The sequence below is a fragment of the Chiloscyllium plagiosum genome, chromosome 8 (genome assembly GCF_004010195.1).
Source record: "Chiloscyllium plagiosum isolate BGI_BamShark_2017 chromosome 8, ASM401019v2, whole genome shotgun sequence".
NCBI lineage: Eukaryota > Metazoa > Chordata > Chondrichthyes > Orectolobiformes > Hemiscylliidae > Chiloscyllium > Chiloscyllium plagiosum.
The window spans coordinates 88,305,612-88,329,737 of NC_057717.1; the positions used below are offsets into that span (position 1 = coordinate 88,305,612).

At 43.7% G+C, this 24,126-nt stretch overlaps 1 protein-coding gene across 4 annotated transcripts in view; it reads right to left on the minus strand.

Annotated features, from left to right (window-relative positions):
• Positions 1–24,126, minus strand: part of LOC122552164 (EVI5-like protein) — a 264,526-nt gene that overhangs the window by 239,303 nt on the left and 1,097 nt on the right. The gene's annotated exons all lie outside the window — the stretch shown is intronic.

The following is a 24,126-nucleotide window of genomic DNA, read 5'->3' on the forward strand; positions in this document are numbered from 1 at the left end:
AGCGTTGGAGGCTGAGGGGTGACCTTATAGAGGTTTACAAAATTATGAGGGGCATGGATAGGGTAAATAGATAAAGTCTTTTCCCTGGGGTCGGGGACTCCAGAACTAGAGGGCATAGGTTTATGGTGAGATATAAAAGAGACCCAAGGGGCAACTTTTTCACACAGAGGGTGGTACGTGTATGGAATGAGCTGCCAAAGGAAGTAGTGGAGGCTGGTACAATTGCAACATTTAAGAGGCATTTGGATGGGTATATGAATAGGAAGGGTTTGGAGGGACATGGACCAGGTGCTGGCAAGTGGGATTAGATTGAGTTGGGATATCTGGTCGGCATGGACGTGCTGGACCGAAGGGTCTGTTTCCATACTGTACATCTCCATGACTCTATGACTAAGTACAGACGCAATGCTATCCTTCATTAAAAACACCACTCCCTATCTATCCTTCCTATAGCATTTGTATCCTGGTAAGCCACGTCTCTGGTTGCTATGACATCCCAGTGTCGTGTCCCTAACCATCTGTCTTCTCTGTTAAACTACATTTATTTCCCTTAACACTAGCTTATCAGTCCTACCTTGTTCTCTGCTCTGTCCCTGCCTGTTTGACTCACTCCTTTGCCCAACTGTACTCGTCTCAGATTGATCTCTTTCCTCGCTATTTCCCTGGGTCCCATCTCCCCAACTTACTCGTTGAAATCCTCCCAAGCAGGTCTAGCAAATATCCCTGCCGGTATATTCGTCCCCATCCAATTCAGGTGCAATTCATCCTTCTCCTACCCCAGAAGAGTTTCCAATGATCCAAAAATGTGAACCTTTCTCCCCTGCCTCAGCTGCACATTCATCCTTCTATTCCTACCCTCACTCGCTCGTAGCACCAGGAGTAATCCAGATATTGCGAACTTTGAGGACCTCCTTTTTTAAATTCCTGCGTAGCTTTCTAAATTCTCCCTTCAGAATCTCACCTTTTGCCCTTCCTATGTTGTTCGTTCCAATGTGTGTAATGACCTCCCGCTGGCCCCACTCTCCTTGGAGAATATTCTGCACCCTCTCCAAGATGTCTGTGATCCTGGCACCAGAGAGGCAGCACACCATTCTGAGTGCTCCCGGCTGGCTGCAGAAACATCTGTCCGTGCCTCTGGCTGGGGGGGGTCCCTGGCACAATCGACCACTTGGAACCAGACGTACCCCTCCATACTCTAGCACTACTCTTCCACATCCCTTTCAACATTCTGAAAAGTCATTATTTCAGTGAAATGCCGGTCAATATCTCAGTCACCAATATTCTATCACGTTCCTATGGAATGGAGTCCATCCAAGCATTGGAAAGGCAAAACCTGCCGTCTGTGCTCCTCCAACACCACAAACACTCCTGCCATGTGAAACAAGATCTGCTGATGAATGGTTTTCAACTAATGGGCTGTTACAAGGTGAGAAGTGTGCCTCCACATTTCTGATGAGTGGTACTACTTACCTGCCAATCGCAGGTACCCCTGTTGTTGTGGCAGGAAACAGATCTCTGTTTGGTGCATGCGCCTCTCATTTAGCTCTCCATCCTTCAGGCACTCTGCCTGTATTTCTGATGAAGGGCTTTTGCCTGAAACATCGATTTTACTGCTCCTCAGATGCTGCCTGAACTGCTGTGCTTTTCCAGCACCACTAATCCAGACTGTTGTCACTCAATGACCTGTTCTGAAGAAGGGTCACTGAACCTGAAACATTAACGCAGCTTTCCCTTCACAGAGATCTGCTGAGGTTTTCCAGCAATTTGTTTTTGTTTGATTTCCAGTATCTGCAGTTCTTTGGCTTCTTGGGGGTTAGAGGGGTCCAGCTAACTGCCTTACCCAACCCCTGCGTGGCCAGGGGGGCAGTTGTTTCCGCGAGTGACCGGGTTCTCTCTCTCTCTCTCTCTCTCTCTCTCTATGACTGGGCCACGTAGCAACCTCTGCAAGATGGGTGCATATTGACAGAGGTGGCTGAATGGATGGTGGGCAGGGAGTGCCGAAGCTGCAGGGGAGCCTCACCAATCAGCGCCTCCGTTACGACTACAGCTTAACAATGAAAGTAAATGTGACAGTAACGAGCAATCTGGAAAACAAGGGTGTGCTGTGGAATCATTTGTCCCAATGAATTGACACTGGAAAGGTTGGGAACACTGTGCTAGTATGGATTTCAATACAGCATAATTATGTTTGCTGCTCACAAAGTGATCTCCAGTACAATGGGAGAATGAAACCCAGACTGGCTGTCCACTCAGTAGAATATCACTGCTCAGACCACACAAAGTACCAGTCATGCATCTGAACTCCATGCTGAGTTCCTAAATATTAGATCATACAAACACACAAATAAGCCCTAGGCTCTTGAGACAGTTCCACCATTCAGTATGACGACTCATCAGATTACTTCACAAGTTTACCTAATCCCTGGTAACCTTTCACTTCCTTGTTCATCACAAATCTACCCTCTCCTTTTTAAAAAAAAAACTTCCTTAAAAGACAGTGAGTGTTCCAGAGTCCCAACCCTCAACCCTGATGACTCTATTTTGAAAGAATGGCAACTTCATTCCAGATTCTACAATTATACACAATATCCTTGCCACTAAAGGACCCCTGAGGATTTTGTATTTCAATCATGTCACTTCTTATTTTTTTGAACTCCAGCAAACAAAAGACTGTCCAACAACATCCACTCCTCCCAACCCTGCCCCAATTCCATGTATTATATTGGGGAAACTTTTTGAACTGCCTCCAAAACATTTAAATCCTTAAGCAGACTGATACTGCACACAGCACTCCTGGAGTGATCTCACCAGTGTCCTGTTTAACTGAATCGTAACCTCCTAACCTTTGTATTCAGTTTCCTTCCTATAAATTGTAACTAATTATTACCATTTCTAATTACATGTTGCAATGGCATATTAGTCTTTGCTATTCATAGAAGAGAACCCCAGAATCTCAGTCCTGCAATATCCTCATTTAGATAAAACAAAACATATTATCCTCCCTGCCAAAATGGACAATTTCACATTTTCCCACATTGTGCTCCCTTTCCCACACCTTTGTTCACTCACTGAACCTTATCTTGATGTACCCTCCTTTTTACCACTTCAAAACTGACTTTACCTACCTTCAAGGTAGATTTGGCATCATTGCCTTTGGTCCCTGCATCCAAGTCATTTACATGAACTGTCAAGTGTTATGGCAGCAGCATAGATCACTGTGTTACACCACTCAACATATTGTCAAGCAGAAAAACAACCATTTAAATCTGATGTTTCCTATTAGCCAACCAATCTTCTCTCCTTGCCAATATGTCACCCCATACACCCTGAGATTTTATATTCCACAATAACCTCAGATTGCAAGCACATTGCCTATTTTGTTTTCTCTTTCTTGGCTGGATAGGTTTTTATTTCATATTTTGTTTCCCTCGTTTTTTGCTTTCGGACTGCAACTATTCCTGTGATTTATGCCTATTTAGACACATCTTTTGTCTCTTTATACCTTGCATTTGTCTAAATTGAGGGAGCTATTGAGGGAGTGCAGCGTAGATTCACGAGGTCAATTCCTGGAATGGCGGGACTACCTTACGCTGAAAGACTGGAGCGACTGGGCTTGTATACCCTTGAGTTTAGAAGACTGATAGGGAATCTGATTGAGACATATAAGATTATTAAAGGATTGGACACTCTGGCAGCAGGAAACATGTTTCCGCTGATGGGTGAGTACCGAACCAGAGGACACAGCTTAAAAATATGGGGTAGACCATTTAGGACAAAGATGAGGAGAAACTTCTTCACCCAGAGAGTGGTGGCTGTGTGGAATGCTCTGCCCCAGAGGGCAGTGGAGGCCCAGTCTCTGGATTCATTTAATAAAGAGTTGGATAGAGCTCTCAAGGATAGTGGAATCAGGGGTTATGGGGATAAGGCAGGAACAGGATACTGATTAAGGATGATCAGCCATGATCATATTGAATGGTGGTGCAGGCTTGAAGGGCAGAATGGCCTACTCCTGCGCCTATCGACTACAGTCTATTGTCTAACAAAAACTCAATCTGCCACTTCTTAGCCCATTGGCCCATCTGGTCAAGATCCTGTTGTAATCTGAGATAACTCTCTTCGCTGTGCATTACACCTCCAATTTTGGTGTCATCTGCAAACTTATTAACTGTACCTCTTATGCTTACATCCAAATCATTTATATAAATAATGAAAAGTAGTGGACCCAGCACCGATCCTTGTGCCACTCCACTGGTCACAGGCCTCAGTCTGAAAAACAGTCCTCCACCACCACCCTCTGTCTTCTACCTTTGAGCCAGTTCTGTATCCAAATGGCTAGTTCTCCCTGTATTCCATGAGATTTAACCTTGCTAACCAGACTCCCATGGGAAACCTTGTCGAATGCCTTAAGTCCATATAGATCATATCTACCAATCTGCCTTCACCAAACCTCTTTGTTACTTCTTCAAAAAACTCAATCAAGTTTGTGAGACATGATATTTTGGGAAAGCAAATCTTAGCAGGACTTATACACTTATTGGTAAGGTCCTAGGGAGTGTTGCTGAACAAAGAGACCTTGGAGTGCAGGTTCATAGCTCCTTGAAAGTAGAGTTGCAGGTAGATAGGATAGTGAAGGCAACATTTGATATGCTTACCTTTATTGGTCAGAGCATTGAGTACAGGTTATGTTGCAGCTGTACAAGACATTGGTTAGGCCATTTTTGGAATATTGCATGCAATTCTAGTCTCCTTCCTATTGGAAAGATGTTGTGAAACTTGAAAGGGTTTTCACGCAGAGGGTGGTACGTGTATGGAATGAGCTGCCAGAGGATGTGATGGAGGCCGGTACAATTGCAACATTTAAGAGGCATTTGGATGGGTATATGAATAGGAAGGGTTTGGAGGAATGTGGGCCAGGTGCTGGCAGGTGGGACTAGATTGGGTTGGGATATCTGGCAGCATGGACAGGTTGGACCCAAGGGTCTGTTTCCGTGCTGTACATCTCTATGACTCTAAAAGATCTACAAGGATGTTGCCAGGGTTGGAGGATTTGAGCTTAGGGAGAGCGTGAGTAGGCTAGGGCTGTTTTCCCTGGAGCGGAGGTTGAGGGGTGACCTTATAGAGGTGTACAAAATTATGAGGGGCATGGATAGGATAAATGGACAGTGTTTTCCCTGGGGTGGGGGAGTCTAGAACTAGAGGGCATAGGTTTCAGGTGAGACCCCTACGGGACATTTTCACGCAGAGGGTGGTACGTGTATGAAATGAGCTGCCAGAGGAAGTGGTGGAGGCTGGTACAATTGCAACATTTAAGAGGCATCTGGATGGGTATACGAATAGGAAGGGTTTGGAGGGATATGGGCCGGGTGCTGGCAAGTGGGACTAGATTGGGATGGGATATCTGGTTGGCATGGACGAGTTGGACTGAAGGGTCTATTTTCATGCCATACAATTCTGACTCTATATGCCCCATTAAGACACTCATTCATTCATCGATATCATGTGATCTAATATCATAGACATGTCTCACCCACACCTCATTTCACTAGCTCAAAAATCTATCATAGTCTCTGAAATGTTATTAGAACAAAAATGTTTAACCCAAGTGTTAGCTGTTGTTGCCCTCTCCACAACTGCTGCCAGACCAGAGTATGTTTTCATTTCCCACATACACACTATTTTGTTTTTACTAAGTACATGGGTCCCCAGCTCACAACATCCTCACAGTCACTTTTCTACTTGGCACTGATGAAGCCGATTAACCAACTGCACCATTCAATCACCCAGCCATGACCCAAATGGACATCTACACAGCAGGACGTTGTACACACACCCCACGGAAGCCAATCTTCCATCCATCGACTCCATTTACACTGCCGGTTGCTATGGAAAGCTGACAATATTAAAGACCCATCACCCTCCCGGCAATACTCTTCCATCAGGCGGAAGATAAAGAAGACGAATGAGTGTGTCAATGGAAGGGTACTGGTGGGAACATCGGGAGAGGATGAAACTGAGGGCATGGAGGCCCTGGTCATGGTGGATGGAGGTGTAGAGGGATTGGATATCCATGGTGAAGATGAGACGTTGGAGGCCAGGGAAACAGAAGTCTTGGAGGAGGTGGAGGGCGTGGGTGGTGTCTCGAACGTATATGGGGAGTTCCTGGACTAGGGGGGATAGGACAGTATCGAGGTAGGTGGAAATAAGTTCGGTGAGGCAGGAGCATGCTGAGACAATGGGTCGGCCAGGGTGGTCAGGCTTGTGGATCTTGGGAAGGAGGTAGAATCAGGCTGTGCAGGGATCCCAGACTATGAGGTTGGAAGCTGTGGGTGGGAGATTCCCTGAGGTGATGAGGTTGTGTATGGTCTGAGAGATAATGGTTTGGTGATGGGGGGTAGGAGGAGGTGTCTTCGAGTTGGTGTCTGGCTTCAGCAGTGTAGAGGTCAGTGCGCCAAACTCCTACTGCACCCCCTTTATCCACTGGCTCTATGGGGAGGTTGGGATTGGAGCGGAGGGAAACATTCCTGATGAAGGGCTTTTGCCTGAAATGTCGATTTTCCTGCTCCTCGGATGCTGCCTGACCTGCTGTGTTTTTCCAGCACCACTCTAATCTTGACTCTGATTGCAGCATCTGCAGTCCTCACTTTCACCTGGAAGATACGGAAGCTTAAACACACGCCCCAGCAGGTTCAAGAACAGCTTCTTCCCCGCTGTTATTAGACTGATGAATGGACTCTCTAACATCAAATAATGCTGATCTGGCCTCACACATGCCCTGTGCGATGTAACTTGTATGCCTTTGCCTAAATCTTTTCCCCACCATGTGCTCTGTATGCCCTTGCTTACTATGACCTGCCTGTACTGCTTGTAAAGAAAGCTTTTCACTGTACTTAGGTACACATGACAATCAAATCAAATCAAACTAAACCAAACCAAGAGAGCAGAGAATAGATTAACTGACAGCTTTGTCACTTGGGAAAACAAGGGGAGATATAGGAAAGATGTGGATGCTTTGGAGAGGGTTCAGAGGAGGTTTACCAGGATGCTGCCTGGACTGGAGGGCTTATCTTATGAAGAGAGGTTGACTGAGCTCGGACTTTTTTCATTGGAAAAAAAGGAGGAGGAGAGGGGACCTAATTGAGGTATACAAGATAATGAGAGGCATAGATAGAGTCGATAGCCAGAGACTATTTCCCAGGGCAGAAATGACTAACGCGAGGGGTCATAGTTTTAAGCTGGTTGGAGGAAAGTATAGAGGGGTTGTCAGAGGTGGGTTCTTTACACAGAGAGTTGAGAGAGCATGGAATACGTTGCCAGCAGCAGTTGTGGAAGCAAGGTCACTGGGGACATTTAAGAGACTACTGGACATGCATATGGTCACAGAAATTTGAGGGTGCATACATGAGGATCAATGGTCGACACAACATTGTGGGCTGAAGGGCCTGTTCTGTGCTGTACTGTTCTATACCAGAATGAACAAGTGTGAATAATCATTTTCCTGGTCAGCACATATTGCCAATTACTCCATTAACATAAAACCATGGGAACCACAGCACGATTGACAGAAAATCTCTGAAATAAACAAGATGGGCATTTAATATTTAAATGGACACCAGCATATCATTACACATCTTTGGGTTATATTCAATGGACTTCATAGTTCTGGTTGAAGAAAATAACAATTCATGCTCATCTAGCATTGCATGCACATTTTACAGTCAGTTTCGGGGTAATATTTGCTTTAAATTCACAACTGTTAAAATTACTTCAATTAACACCCATTTCTACATCTTGTTTGAGATGGAATCATCAGTTTATATTCAGAGGAGTGTGATAGCGATAGTGCTGCTGCTACCAGCTCACACAGCCACCCTGTAGTTTGGATGGTGGCACTTAGTTACAAGTGTATCTGCATAAATAACACAGCTTGGATACTGGATTCTCAACAGCTCAGCTGGAAAGGGCTAAATATTTCAACACTAACTAACTTAAACATACACAGTTAAAAATCACACAACACCAGGTTATAGTCCAACAGGTTTAATTGGAAGCACACTCGCTTTCGGAGCGCCGCTCCTTCATCAGGTGATAGTCACCCTGTCAGGTAAAGGAGCGTCGCTCCGAAAGCTAGTGTGCTTCCAATTAAACCTGTTGGACTATAACCTGGTGTTGTGTGATTTTTAACTTTGTACACCCCTGTCCAACACCAGCATCTCCGAATCATGACTACTATTAAACATACACAGTCACAACAAAGTGCAAAAGAAGACCAACGAATAATCAGGTCACCAGGACTCTGAAGAGTCATCTAGATAGACACAAAACGTTAGCTTGTCTTCTCTCTACGGATGCTGCCTGAGCCGCTGGGATCTCCACCAGGTTTTGTTTTCAGGTCAGGTCACCAATGTTCACTCACCAATTCAGAAGCTGAATTTTAATATGGATGGCAATTACAGTTACAGATGGAAAGATTTATCCTGGAGCTCTTTACAAGAGCAATTTTTAAAAAACTGGAACCAAAAGTTCAAAAGGCATTGTCAAAGCAAGCTTTGTAAAAATAGATTTGTGAAGAAAGTGGGAAGTAGTGACTGATTAGAGATGTTTAGGGGATATAAAATTTGCCAGCGATTGAAGCAAAAAAGGTGTTGCTGAGGACTGGAAAGTGGCTGTAGGTCAGACACGACTATTCGGTAGAAAGGAGATTGTGCTGTAGACCAGGAGGATCACATGGATGCAAAGGACTGAACTTAGGGGCCCTGGAGAGGGTTGACAAACGAGATACCTTGGCACGCAGGTACATAGCTCCTTGAAAATGGCATCACAGGTAGACAGGCTGCTGAAGGAGGCATTCAGCATGCTTGCCTTCAGAGCACCGAGTACTGGAGTTGAGACATGTACAAGATATTCACAAGGTCACATTTGGAGTACTGTGTCCAATTCTGGTCACCCCCTATAAGAAGGATGTTATTCAACTAGCGAGGGTGCAAAAACAATTTACAAGCGTGTTACCGAGACAGGAATGTTTAAGTTATAAGGCGAAGCTGGATAGGCTAGGGCCTTTTTTCACTGGAGTTTGGAGGTTGAGGGGTGACCGTTTATAAAATCACAAGGAGTGTGGATAGAGTCAAAGGTCTTTTCCCCAGGGTAGGGGGATCAAAAAAGTTAGAGGGCATAGGTTTAAGAGGAGTGGGGAACCATTTAAAAAAGGGACCTGAGGGGCAGCTTTTTCATACAGAGGGTGGTGTGTATATGGAACAAGCTGCCAGAAGAAGTGGTAGAGGTGGACACAATTACAACATTTAAAACATAGGAGGACAAATACATGGATAGGAAGGGTTTAGAGGATACAGGTCAAACACAGGCAAACGGGGCTAGTTCAGTTTAGGAAGCCTGGTCAGCGTGGAGGAGTTGGGACGAAGGGCCTGTTTGTTCTTAATTAGATTACTTACAGTGTGGAAAAAGTCCACACCCGCCAAAGCGCAACCCACCCATACATTTACCCCTGCTATATTTATCCGTGCTGTATGACTCTGACATTAAATTTATGCGAACAAAACTCTCAGGCACAGAGAAATTGGCAAGAAAATTGCAATTATGGTACTTTATGGACACGAGTAAATCCGGCACAGGACAAAAATAAGCTGAATTTCTTTAAGTTGCAAGCCAGCAGGACAACATTCTGGAGTTGAGCCTTGAGGTGATACAGGAGGGTTTCGAGTTTCTGCAAAAATACACAACAGTGGGAGGCTATGACAGGATCCGTTGGAGGGCAAGGAAATTTGAATTCAGAGAAACGTTTGACTTGAGGGAGACTGCAGTGAGGTTACTGGAACAGAAGATCCAAATGATAGCAAAGGAAATGTGTACGTGCTGAGAACTGTGAAGACAGTCAGGAGGGCAGCTCTGGGATTTTGGGTGGGAAGGTATCAACAGCAGATGGTTTTAATTTTGAACATAGAATGCGATAGAGTCTGCAAATTTGGTGACCAAAATATAGATGGAGCATTTCTTTTATTTCTATCTCCTTCTCTTAACCATTTCCCCCCAAAGAGTTTCCTCACAAATTGAAAACAGAAATGGCTGAAATATTCAACAAGTCAATAAGAGCAAATGAATGGGGAGTAGGAGGCCATTCTGCCCTTCAAGCTTGTTTTGCCATTCAACATGGTTAACCTCAAATCCACATTGCTGCCTACCTGATCACCTTTGAAACCCCTTCGCACCAAAAAATCAATGTGTCTACTTGAAAAATATTCAAAGGCTGCCTGCACCACCTTCAGAGAGAAAACTCTCACAGCAGTCTTAAACAGGCAAGCTTTATTTTATACCCCCCCGCCCCCATTCTAGCTTTCCCGATAAGACAAAAGATACTTTCCAAATACTTCCTGTTGTGACTCTTCAGAGTCTTACATGTTTTGATCAAGTCACCTCTTCCCTCGAAACACCAGGAGATACAAGCATAGGCTGTCCAACGTTTTCTCAAAGGCATCCTGCCCATTAATCGAAACAACCTGCCTCTAACATATTTACATCCTTCCTTCATATCTCAAACTTGGGGGTGTGCATTTAAAGTGTTGGGGGAAGTTCAAAGGAGATGTGAAGGGCAAGTGGTTTTTACACAGAGACTGGTAGGAGTCTGAAAAACACTGTCAGGGGTCACGGTGGAGGCAGATACGATAATGGTGATGAAGGGACTTTTAGATAAGCACACGACTCTGCAAGAAATGGAGGGGTATGGACCAAGGGCAGGGAGAAGGGATTAGTTTAATTCGATGTCACGTTCAGCACAACATTGTGGACCAAACGGCCTGTTGCTGTGCTGTACTGTTCTATGTGCTATGAATAAAGATCAGCATACATTACTCCAGATGTGGTTTAATCAGGACTCTTTATCACTGAAGCATGATGTCCTCACATTTTGCTATTCAGTTCCCCAAACATAGACTTCCTAATTACTTGCGCTACCTGCATACCAACCTTTCATGATTCATGCATTAAGCCCCCCAGATCCATCTGTACCTCAGAGCTCTGTCATCTTTCATCATTTACACAGCATGCTCCAAATGGACAATTTCACGTTTTCCTGGTGTACTCCGACAGCAGGTCCAGCCACATTAGATCTGCTGAAAGGACCATGACCAACATCATTCAGTCGGATTCTCCCTCCATAGCTGCGGAACTTGCTAAGGACTTCCAGAATTATGTTTCCAGATCTCCAAACTACTTGGGAATTTGCCTTTTCAGTTTCACCTCATAAACCTTAGCCCATCTATACATGTCATGAAAAACCAAGGTATGGTCTGTGTTAATATTCAACATGAATGCTTCCCTTTGATTTAAATATGCTGGCACATCAGTCTAGTGTAACATTCCAAATTTAATCCTTTACTCCCTTTCTACACGGTTGAATTTATTCTTTGAGAAATAGGTTTTAAGCTGACAGTAAATCTGAAGTGAATCCAATTTATCAGCCAGTCTAATAGTGCAATAATTCACATTAAATTAAAAGGTTCGAAGAGCTCATGAACTCACCAAAAGAGAGACCAAGATTCTAATCACAGAAAGGCAGTCATATGGATTGCAAAAAATGGAGACAGGTAAAAGCCAACTTTCAGTGTAACGAGAGAGAGAGAGAGAGAGAGAGAGAGAGAGAGAGAGAGAGAGAGAGAGAGAGCGCGCGCAAGGACAGGAATGTCAGCGAGTTTAAACTCTGAGGCAGCATGCCTTCCCTGAACAGACATCCTGAAGCACCTTGCACCAGGTAAGCTTGATCTATTGTATCAAGGAGTGTGAATGAAGGGAGCAAAGCTCCTCGAACATTAGGGCTAATTTTTAACCCGGAACTGGAGAATAAAATGCAAAGTTCGTTCATTACTCTGAAAATCAACTCCCACCCCATTCAAACAAAATCTCCACACCATATACCTGACCCAAATAACACAGGCTTCGTCAGAGTCACCCAAACCTTCTTACACAGCAAAACACACCTCAACGAGCTGCTCGGTCGATAGAATTGTTTCCTTTCTCACACTGATTCGCTACAGAAGAAAATAGACAAACAAATACCCACTGTCAACAGATTAATCTTAAGTATTACAAAAACAGGATACCACAGGGTAAACAATCTTTCTTTCTCTTGTAAATTCATCCCTCGACATGATTCTATTATGTTTAATATGACTTCAGAACAGAAAATAAAGAACCCATCACAAATTCAGACATTTTCAAAAGTGAGATAGCCAAGTTTGATACTGCATGAGGTGCCTGGAGATAAGAAATTTGCATTTGTATCACAATTAGATCACATTTATGCACAGATCGGGTCTTGATATCACAAAGGATATGGATAGGCCGCAAGGGTGCAAAAACAATTCACAAGGGTGATACCAAAGCTGCAAAGATATGCTGATCGCCTCCAGTGAGTACAAACAAAGTTAGAAGGTTAAGGAGTCGAGTCCTGTTTAAGGAACACTCCAATGCAATACTGGCAGAGAGCTGCACTGTCGGCAGAGAGAAACCAAGGTTCGATCAGCCTGCAAAACATGCAACGCATTATTTCACAGCAGAATGTTACAATATTTTGTCCCTTTAAGTAAATCCTAATGGCCATATAAACTCAATAGCTCTGCCTTGACTGAATTACAGTGAAGGTGTCATCTTCATTTTGGTGGAGGGTTTTAAAAAACTGGAAACAAGGCGAACTACAACCGAAAGAATCAATTTGGCAGGATGGAAATGAGATGAATGCAGAGATTTAATTTTAACATTTGTCTGTATTGGAGTGTTTGGAAACTACAGCACAAAGGATGCTGTAGACTGACTTGGAAGCACTAGTGAGCTTGTTAACAGAGCAGCTGAATAAACATCAAAATATGGGACAAACACACTCACTCACTCCTCTTTGCAGTGAACTGCAGTTTCTCCCTGTCTACAGGCCTGCAAACATAGCACATTTGAAATAGACAAAACTGTCAAAATGATTTGCACCCCCAGCTCCTTAGTACAAAATTCAAGAATTAAAAAATGGAAATGGTTAGCAGTGGATGAGAATATTGTCCTTGGTTCAACAATAATCCAGATTAACAAACTGACAATTTTCTATTTGTTGCAATATTCCTGCAGAGCAAAAAAAAAACCCCAGACATTTCTGATGTAGCTGTGGAAACAACTTCATTGGCGCTGTCTACCAAATCATGCCAAGCGTCAACACTTGATCAGCACTTTATCTCGAGAATTATGCAGGATCAGGCTGAAAATTTACTTTAAAGCAAGCAATTCTAAATAGAAAACAGGTTGTGGCTTCCTGTTGAGCTTTTTCTCTGTACTTTTGGAACAATGACTAAACGTCAGCACACTGCAGAGTGCCGAAAAAGTAATGACTATCTTTGGAAATGCACTCTTCCATATTAAAGCAGCAACAAGCAACTGAGACAAAAAGAATTGCACATGCTGATGATCTAAAACAAAATCAGAAAGTGCTTGAGAAACTTAACAGATCCAGTATGAGCTGTGGAAGAAAGCAAAGTTAACGTTTTGAGTCCGGTGACTCTTCAGGAGAACGTATAGCAGCTAGAAAATGGTTGTCTTTATACTGAAGACAGGGTTGGGGCAGAGAGAGGTGGATAGGTGGTGACAGAGCCTAGGGAAATCGATTTTAAAGAGGTAGGTTCATAAGGGGATTATTGATAGAAAGCCAGGACAGAAGAGCAGCATGGTGGCTCGGTGGTTAACACTGCTGCCTCACTGCACCAGGGACCCAGGTTCAATTCCCAACTCGGGTAACTGTCTGTGTGGAGTTTTGCACATTCTCCCCGTGTCTGCATGGATTTCCTCCGGGTGCTCTGGTTTCCTCCCACAGTCCAAAGATGTGCAGGTCAGGTGAATTGGCCATGTTAAGTTGCCCGTAGTGTTAGGTACATTAGTCAGAGGGAAATGGGTCTGGGTGGATTACTCTTCGGAGGGTTGGTGTGGACTGGTTGGGCGGAAGGGCCTGTTTCCACACTGTAGGGAATCTAATCTAAAGAGAAGCTGAATAAATGATAATGAGTGCAAACATCAGAAGAGAATGGGTAGACGGTGCTGAAATCGAGCCACTTAACGTGGCGTGAGTAGGTTCTCAGTGCTGTGAAGGTGGGTCGATAGAATGGAGGTTACCCAAGATTCAGAACGAAGGCCTTTACAATTTAGTTGTTTTTTTAGGGCCTCACAGTAGCTCAGCACTCAGCATTGTTGCCTCACAGTCCCAGGGACCCAGGTTCAAGTCATCACCCATGGTTGGAAGTGTGCAGAGTTTGCACATTTTACCCAGGTCTATGGGTTTTCTCCAGCTGTTCCAGTTTCTCCTCAGTCTAAAAAGTTATGCAAGTTAGATGGATTAGCCATGCTAAAAATTGCCCCCATAATGTCCAGGATACACAGGCTGGGTGGGTTAGACATGGTTAAAAACCCCATGTGGGGTTGTAGGGATGGGATGGGTCTGGGTTGGATGGTCTTTGACAGTCAGGGCAGATTCGATGGGCCAAATGGCTTCTTTCTACACTGTCAGGATTCCATGTTATGCAACAGACTTGCATTTCATTCTTTGTATAAATGCTTTATGTTGCTAGAGCAACAGCCAACTGGGATCTTTGAATAGACACATGGTTGTGGTCCTTGGACAGATGATCAGTGGATTCCTGTATGGGCCTTTGGTAAACACAGTCTCCTTCTACAGATTCAGGGTTAGATTATTGTAGATTTTGGAGATGACATCAAATGTAGCTTTAGCAAAGTTACCCAGTCTGGTTGTGTAGTTCAGGCAGAGGCATAGCAATCAATACCAGCCTTCTGAAACAATTTACTGAGGACTACAGATGAGACACTATCAGTAGCATAGGGAGCAGGGATTAGATGCATCAAGACTGAACTGCAATGTGCACACATTTTGTATTGTAAAGTATGGGGCTTTCTAATTCTCTTACCCCAGTAACCCCTCCTCAGAAAATGACTGACAGCTTTGCCACATTAGCTTCATAAATTGCAGTGACCACTTCCTTGGAGCACTTGACATTCTATCTAATACATCCATTTATAGTTACCAGTTGCAACTACTGGCCTTGAACTTTGAGCGTTGATCAGTATAGGTTAGCTTCTGCACAGGCCATGAGCTTGACAAGGCGGAAGTGGGTACTGCGGATGCTGGAGATTCGAGTCAAGATTAAAGTGGTGCTGGAAAAGCACAGCAGGTCAGGCAGCATCGGAGGAGGAAAATCGGCATTTGGGGCAAAAGCTCTTCATCAGGAATGAGCTTTTCCAGCACCACTCTAATCTTGATTATGACCTTGAGAACCCCCATCCTTCAAGGCTGATCCCAGGAAAGCGTCAATGATTTCAGACTCCTTAACAGGAAGGGAGAAGAGAAAAATTTCCTCCAGAGTCTCGATTTTCATATCTTTTACCAAACAGCCAGGCACACAAGGTACAATCTGTCTAGTTCTGGTTGCCTGGTTATAGGAAGGATTTTATTTAGTTAGACAGGGCTCAGAAGCGATTTACCTGGGTAGCTGAGTATGGTAGGTTTGAGTTAAAAAGAAAGGCTGGATAAATTGGGATTTCTTTCATTGAGGAGAAAGTGAGGTCTGCAGATGCTGGAGATCAGAGCTGAAAATGTGTTGCTGGACAGGCAGCATCCAGGGAACAGGAGAATCGACGTTTCGGGCATAAGCCCTTCTTCAGGAATTTCTTTCATTGGACAGGCAGGAGGCTGGAAGAACACAGCAAGCCAGGCAGCATCAGGAGGTAGAGAAGTCTATGTTTTGGGTGTAACCCCCCCCTTTAGGGCTGGTGGTAGGTATGTGGAGAGCTGCAGATAAAGTGGGTGGTGAAGTGGGGACAGGTGAAGACAGGTAGAGGTTATGACCTGGTTGGTCAATGGGAGGAGTGGATCTGGTTGATGGCTGGGTGCAGTCAAAGGGAGGGAGAGGGGCTGGGAAGGGAGGTTATTTGAAATGGGAGAACTCAATGTTGAGTCCTCCGGGCAGTAGGCTGCCCAGACGGAAGGTGAGGTGTTGTTCCTCCAATTTGTGGTTTGGCCTGTTGTAGCAATGGAGGAGGCAGAGGATGGTCATGTCAGAAAGGGAGTGGTTGGGGGAATTAAAATGGACGGTGACTGGGAGATCCAGTCGGTCCCTGTAGGCCTGGCCGCGATGCTCGGTGAAGCGTTCTCTAAGTTTATACTCTGTCTCCCTGATGTAGAGGAGACCACACCAGGAGCACCTAATTCAATAAATTAGGTTGGAAGGGAGGCAGGTGAACCTCTGTCTCACCCGGAAAGACTGCTTGGGGCCCTGGATGGAGGTGAGGGAGGTGTTGTAACGGCAGATTTTGCATCTTTTCCCCTTGCAGGGGAACGTACCTGGGGGTGGGGGACAAAGGACTGTTGGAGGGTATGGTCCTTGCAGAAGGCAGAGAAGGAGTGGGGAGGTGAAAATGTTCTTGGTGACTGGTATAGGAAGCGTATTTCTCTCTAATAAAAAGGTACTTGCTACACGTGGTCCTACAGATAAAGCAAACTTACTCAAAACAAGGTCCAGACCTGGGTGAGATGCAGAGGGCAGCTATGAAAGACATCTCCACATAGGAACATTTAAACTCATTGCATTGGCTTCACCATCACCTAATCCTTAGGTGGTCCTGGATTTTAATGAAATTCTGAAGATAAGACATATCTTTATCTCTAGTCCCTGTAGATGTCATGACATCCATCCTACACACACTGATGGGACAACACTCTCTGCCCAAATACATACAAGAGGGATCTGAAGAAAAAGACATCAGAGGCTTTGATATACAGTAAATAGCTTCATCAGGTTAGTTACACTCTGGGAGGCAAAAGAGGAAGTGGGGTGGCACTTTCGATAAGGGATAGCAATACAGCTGTACTGAGGGAGGACATTCCCAGAAATACATCCAGGAAAGTTATTTGGGTTGAGCGGAGAAATAAGAAAGGGATGATCACCTTATTGCGATTGTATTTATAAACTCCCTAATCGTCAGAGGGAAATTGAGAAACAGATTTGTAAAGAGATCTCAGCTATCTGTAAGAATAATAGGGTGGTTTTCAAACATAGATTGGGACTGCCATAGTGTTAAGGGTTCACATGGAGGGGACTATGTTAAGATTGTACAAGAACATTTTCTGATTCAGTATGTGGATGTACCTGCTGGATAAGGTGCAAAACTTGACCTACTCTTGAGAAACAAGGCAGGGCAGGTGACGGAGGTGTCAGTGGGGGAGCACTTTGGGGCCAGCGACCATAATTCTACTTAATTTAAAATAGTGATGGAAAAGGATGGACCAGATCTAAAAGTTGAAGTTCTAAATTGGAGGAAGGCCAATTTTGATGGTATTAGGCAAGAACTTTCAAAAGCCTACTGGGGATAGACGTTCGCAGGTAAAGGGATGGCTGGAAAATGGGAAGCCTTCAGAAATGAGATAACGAGAATCCAGAAAAAGTATATTCCTGTCAGGGTGAAAGGGAAGGCTGGTAGGTAAAGGGAATGCTGGATAACTAAAGAAATTGAGGGTTTGGTTAAGGAAAGGAAGGAAGCATATGTCAGGTATAGACAGGATAGATCAAGTGAATCCTTAGAAGAGTATAAAGACAGTTAGATCAAAATGACTTTATAAATATTTCCCAGTTAATTATGTAATAGCAGTAGTTCATATCAAGTAGCTTTCAGGTGGATCCTGAAACAAGTGCAAGTTTGTTGACAAATGCATGGTGAAATAAGCATAGATCTTTAATCGGTGGTTGAAAAGCAATCTAATTGAATTGCTGGGATTGGAGACAAGGGTCACGGGGCACAGACACATTGGGTGGAATTGAGAGTGCACTTTTAGCAGCCATGACCTTAAAAGGCTCAAAAGGCCAATGGCTTATTCTTTTCAGACTCTGATCTCCAGCACTTACTCCTATATTCCAAGGTGGTAGGTCTATTGATAATAATACTGTAATAATATCATATACACCTATACACAAGCATGTAATGCATAATGCACCCTCTCCCTCAGTCATTACTCTCCCCACACCAAAATCCCTCTGCCCTATTTATTATTGCCTACCACCAAATCAATAGTCCTCTCCCTCATCCCACTCCATACCCAAGGACAGTTCACAGGCCCAAGTTACTCCAACAGACTAATACATTTCATTCAGCGGGATTTCAAAAATGCAAGGTGGTACAAAATACTAGTTTCTACCATAAGCTTGATTTTGGTTCTGGATATTATCCCCTAAGAAAGTCTGAAGGAATATCTGAGACCTAATGGGATGGACACACTAATTCAGAGTTAATTGGGCTTTAACTGGCTGTATAAATGTGGGAAGCTAGTCAACAGTGGGTTGAGCGCTTTATGAAGTGTGGCTCACTGAAATAAAACTCAGAAAAAAGTGTGGACTTGAATTCTGTTCAAGCACAATTATCTTTTGGAGCACAAGACTGGTAGTAGGAGCTTTTTAAATTAAATTATTAAATGATTATCCACTTCTTCTGAGAATTAGCCCCATAATCAGTGTAAATACAGGATTGCAAGCAATACTAAATAAAAAATGAGGACTGTACCTCAGAATTGGGGAAACAAATGCTATTGATATTTGAGAAGCAAAGAAATTGAGATTTACAGGAAGTAAATCACAGAAATGCTCAGGGTGCAATCAGTTGACGTTTTAAGTATGATTCAAAGTGCCAAATCTTAATATTCAAAATCAAATGTGACCAATACAATCCCCTTTCACAAGAGGTTTCAACCCAGTGATGAATGTATTGGTGGCAGAATCATTCATTTGTGCAGTATTGGATAGTGGGTGCATATCTACTGTGTAAAATAGACTGACTAAAATGCTCCCTCAATTCTGAATAAAAACCATCAGGATAGAGGTAAGAATTTGAAGGTTTCACCAGTTTCAGATTTGGGGATAATATCACACTGAATATTTTGGTAAGAGAGTGGTTATTGTTTGTAAATCATCTTGACCCAATCATTTTATTAGCATGGACTTGGCATCCAGGGAAACAGCACTGTTATTAAGTAGACCATTCATTGCTGAAGAAAGCACAGATGTAACTAGATGTGGAAAATGACAACACAATCAGGACACTAACTGTATTCCTTACCTCTCAAGAAATTAATGTTATGACATCAGGGGTAGAAATTTAAAACAAAGTCCGTGGTGCTAAAATTACAAGACAATTCGTTCAGCCACCTTTCTTTAGTAAAGCATGGAAGGATAGTGAACTTAACTAAAAAAAAGGGAAATGGTAGATGTGAGATTTGTAAGAAATAAACATTGATAAGCACCATGACAGCCTAGAGCAAGTTTGACTCCTGGTTATTAACCCATTTGCGAAGGGAAAAAGATTTTTCCCATCCACTGTCTCACCCTCAATATTTATACACCTCAATGTAAGATTCCCCTCGGCCTTCCTGGTTTCAAAGAAAACCTCATTCAACTGGAGGAGGTGATAACTGAGTGGTATTTTTACTGGACTGTTAATTTGGAGACTCCAGTAATGTTCTGGGGACTCCGGTACAAATCTTGCTTTGACAGATTGTAGAATTTCAATTTAAGCAAAAAGCTGGAATTAAAAGTCTACAAATCCATGTCAATTGTCAGAACCCCACTGAGTTCATTAATGTCCTTTAGAGAAGGAAACTGCCATCCTTACCTGGTCTGGAGACGACATGTCACTACAAACACACAGCAATGTGGTTAACTCTCAACTGCCTTCTTGGCAATTAGGGATGGGCTGGCAGCAATGCTCACATCCCGTGAAGGAATGGGGAAAAAAAACTTCCCTCAGTTAAAACTCTTCAATTCTCTTGTAAAATCTCTTCTACATTCTTTTTAGTACAACATCCTTCCTGCAATGCAGTGACCCAGAACAGTATGCAGTTTATAACCTGTAGCCTTACTAGTATTTTATTTGATACAATTCAAACTTAACCACCATTTCATACTATGACTGAAAGAAAATTTCTCTACATTTCTCGAAATCAGCTTCTCAATCACTCACTGTCCTTAAGATTGCATATCCACAGATTTCTGAAGTGGCACTTAGTTTCTTTACAATTCTCAGTGTCTGCACCTCATTGTCTGGATTGAATTCTATTTGCCATTTCTGCTTGCCTAGTCCAGTAAGGAAGGAAGGCACCAGACCAGAAAAAACCCTCTAGTCAGGAGGTGATGGCCTAGTGGCATTATCGCTAGACTGTTAAGCCAGAGTCCCCGCTAATGCTGTAGGGACTGGGTTCAAATCCTGTTATGGCAGATGGTTGATTTTGAATTCACTCTTAAAACAAAAACTGGAATTAAGACTTATAATGATGACCATGAATCCATTGCCAATTGTCAAAAAAATACCCATCTGATTCACTGATGTCCTTCAGGGAAGGAAACTGCTGTCCTTACCTGGTCTGGCCGACATGACAGTTCAGACCCACAGCAATGTGGTTGACTCTTAACTGCCCTCTGGGCAATTAGGGATGAGCTAGAAATGCTGACCTGGCCAGTGACACCCACAGCTCGTGAATGAATAAAAATCAGTCAGACAAACGCCTGTCAATCATTAGCTGATCCTTCCTGGCACTAAGCCAAATTTGACTGCAACATGCCATTTTCCTTCCAATCCCATAGGTTCTTACTTTTCTGGTCATGAGGACTCCCCAAAATGATGTGAGTGGTCAGCACTGTATTTACAACAGCCTGAAATTTAGTTTCCATTCTTTTTAAAGCATGGACCTAGCAATATATATCATGATTACATATTGGTTTAGGACTCTCCTGATGAAGAGTTCCTGCCTTGTTGAAGACCTTGTTGAAGGTCCTGATGAAGAGTTGATTTTCCTGCTCCTTGGATGCTGCCTGACCTGCTGTGCTTTTCCAGCACCATTCTAATCTGGACTCTAATCTCCAGCATCTGCAATACTCACTTTCACTTTAGGACTCCTCTTGCCATCTGTGATGTTTAGAGTGTCAACATAGGCTGTACAAAACCAGCAGCACAGTTCTCCTGCTTTAATGGCTGATTTTATAAAACTATAAAATGCAAAGATTATTCAGTCATTTTAATACTTTTCCCTGTACCTATTTGGAGAAAACGAGGACTGCAGATGCTGGAGACCAGAGTTGAAAAGTGTTTCCGGAGAAGCGCAGCAGGCCAGGCAGCATCCGAGGAGCAGGAGAATCGACGTTTCGGGCATAAGCCCTTCCTCATTCCTGATGAAGGGCTTATGCCCGAAACGTCGATTCTCCTGCTCCTCGGATGCTGCCTGGCCTGCTGCGCTTCTCCAGAAACACACTTTTCAACCCTGTACCTATTTGCTCTGGTTACATCCAACAAAAGAAAATCTAAAATTTCTCCCAAATTCACTGCAGATAAATTATTAGCTGTTCATTCAGCTGAATTGCAAAATGCCCACTGCCGACAAAGCTTTTCAGTCAGTTGACATTTCACATACATTTAAATCTTCTTGTTTTATCTGCTGCCATTAGAAGTGTATGGCCTAAACTTTTTAAGCTCATCTACACTCCTATCCTTGCAGAATCCTACTTGCCAATTTTTGCATTAAATTATTTTAGCGACTATCTAGCATTCCCAAGAACACCTCGTCACATGCCACAGCAGTCCCATGGTAAGCTTTAAATGCATGCAAATGTACAACTAATACAGAAGTGACCATTGCACGATCAGGCCGGCTCCATGGACTTTCTTGATTTAAGCAGTTTGAGGATTTTCTGAAGGATGCTTTCAGGACCTTTTCTGAAACTGATTACCTGTTCATCCTTGCTTTTTACATTCAAAGCAGACTTATTTCTCCAAGCCCTGATGCTATGTGAATTGTCACTTCAGTTTTTTTTCTGCTTTGCGTGGTCTTTAAATGCCACTTCAGTCAGCCATCACGGAGCTAAGTAAATTTAACACTTACTTACCTTCATCCTTTCTACTTTTTTGATTCCTACTACTGGGCTCTGTGTTACCCACAGTTTCAGGTAAAATACTGACACAGAAATAACGACAACATAAAGCAAAGAGAGCCAGAAACAGAGTCAGGTCTGATAGCATCTGTGAAGAGTCAAAGTTAACTGCCAGAAGGTTCTGATGAAAGGTTACCTCGTCCTGTAACGTTCTGTCAGTTTCTCTCTCACACTGCCTGACCCGCTGACTGCCTCCTTTCAAATGTCCAGGTTCCACAATGTGTTGCTTTTGTACTTAGAACAGTCTGTTTTAAAATAACTTAGTCACACTGTAGCAACTCATGAAGCCACCAGGTGTGCAAGGTCCTGGCTATTGGCCTTTTGTACCAGGCTAACTGTTCTTGTACATATAGCCAGAAGCAGATAGATTAGATTGCCTACAGGGAGGAAACAGGCCCTTCGGCCCAACAAGTCCACACCGACCCGCTGAAGTACAACCCACCCAGACCCATTCCCCTGCATTTACCCCTTCACCTAACACTATGGGCAATTTAACACGGCCAATTCACCTAACCTGCACATTTTTGTGGGAGGAAACCGGAGCACCCGGAGGAAACCCATGCAGACACAGGGAGAGAATGTGCAAACCCCACACAGAGAGTTGCCTGAGGCAGGAACTTATGTCCCAATCCAAGACATCAGCATAACTCAGCATGCAGTACAACCCCAAACCAGTCAAAAGATCTTTGCAAACTGAAGTTTAGAAATTCCTTGTAACTAAACCTGTTTGTTCTATTTTACCATCATCCACGCTCCCATGAAAGGTGATAGTCTGTCATTACCAGTCTATCGGGCTGCTCTCTCATTAGACAGATGACTGCTGGTGATTTAACCAGTGGGACCCTATGCATCAGGAAAGGGGAAAGCTTAAGGAGAGTCCTTTGAGATGAGTCCAGTAATAACAATCAAAAAGTACAAAAGGGTAAAGGATGAAGGGGCAGCACAGCGGCTGAGTAGTTCACACTGCGGCCCCACAGCACCAGGCCCCCAGGATCAATTCCAGCCTCTAGTGACTTTCTCCCAGTGTCTGCGTGGGTTTGCTCCAGGTGCTCCGGCCTCCTCCCACAGTCCAGAGATGTGCAGGTTAAGTGAATTGGCCATGCTAAATTGCCCATAGTGTTCAGGGATGTGTAGGCTAAGTGCATTAGTCAGGAGTAAATATAGGATAATAGTGTGGGGGAATGGGTCTGGGTGGACTTGTTGGGCCGAAGGGCCTGTTTCCACACTGTAGGGATTCTATCGGTGTTAGATTTATGAAGCTCAGTAATGGCTCATGGAAGTGGCATTTGAAAACTTCACACAAAACAGAAATATCTGAAAAACTGAAGTGACAATTCACCTGGCATCAAGGCTTGGAGAAAACGAGTCTACTTGGAATGTAAAGAGGAAGGATGAACAGGTAAGCAGTTTCAGAAAAGGTCCCGAAAGCATCCTTCAGAAAATCTTCTAACTGCATAAAAGCAAGAGAGCCCATTAAGAGGGGCTGATCCTGCAAACAACAAAAGGGAAGGATGGGGGGGATGGTGAAGATGCAGCTGGGAATTGAGCTCACATTATTGGTGTCACTCTGCCTCACAAACCAGCCATCCAGTCAATTGAGCTAAACCGAAAAGATGGAGAAAAGATGCAGACTGCAACTGGTGAACTGTCACAGGGATCAATGCTGGGGTCATAATTATTGGCAATATATATATTGATGACTTGGATGAGGGAAGTGAATTTTATACCGCCTTCCTAAGCTGCAATCTTCTTCCTGACCTCTCCGCCCCCACCCCACTCCGGCCTATCACCCTCACCTTGACCTCCTTCCACCTATCGCATCTCCAACGCCCCTCATCTTGACCTCCTTCCACCTATCGCATCTCCAACGCCCCTTCCTTTTATCTTAGCCTGCTGGACACACTTTCCTCATTCCTGAAGAAGGGCTCATGGCCAAAACGTCGATTCTCCTGCTCCTTGGATGCTGCCTGACCTGCTGCGCTTTTCCAGCAACACATTTTCAGCAAGTGAATTTTATAATCAAGTTTGTGGATGGAAGACATGTGGTGAGAATGACAAAAGTCGATGCAAGGACACAGCCAGGTTAAACAAGTGGACATAAAACTTGGTGGAT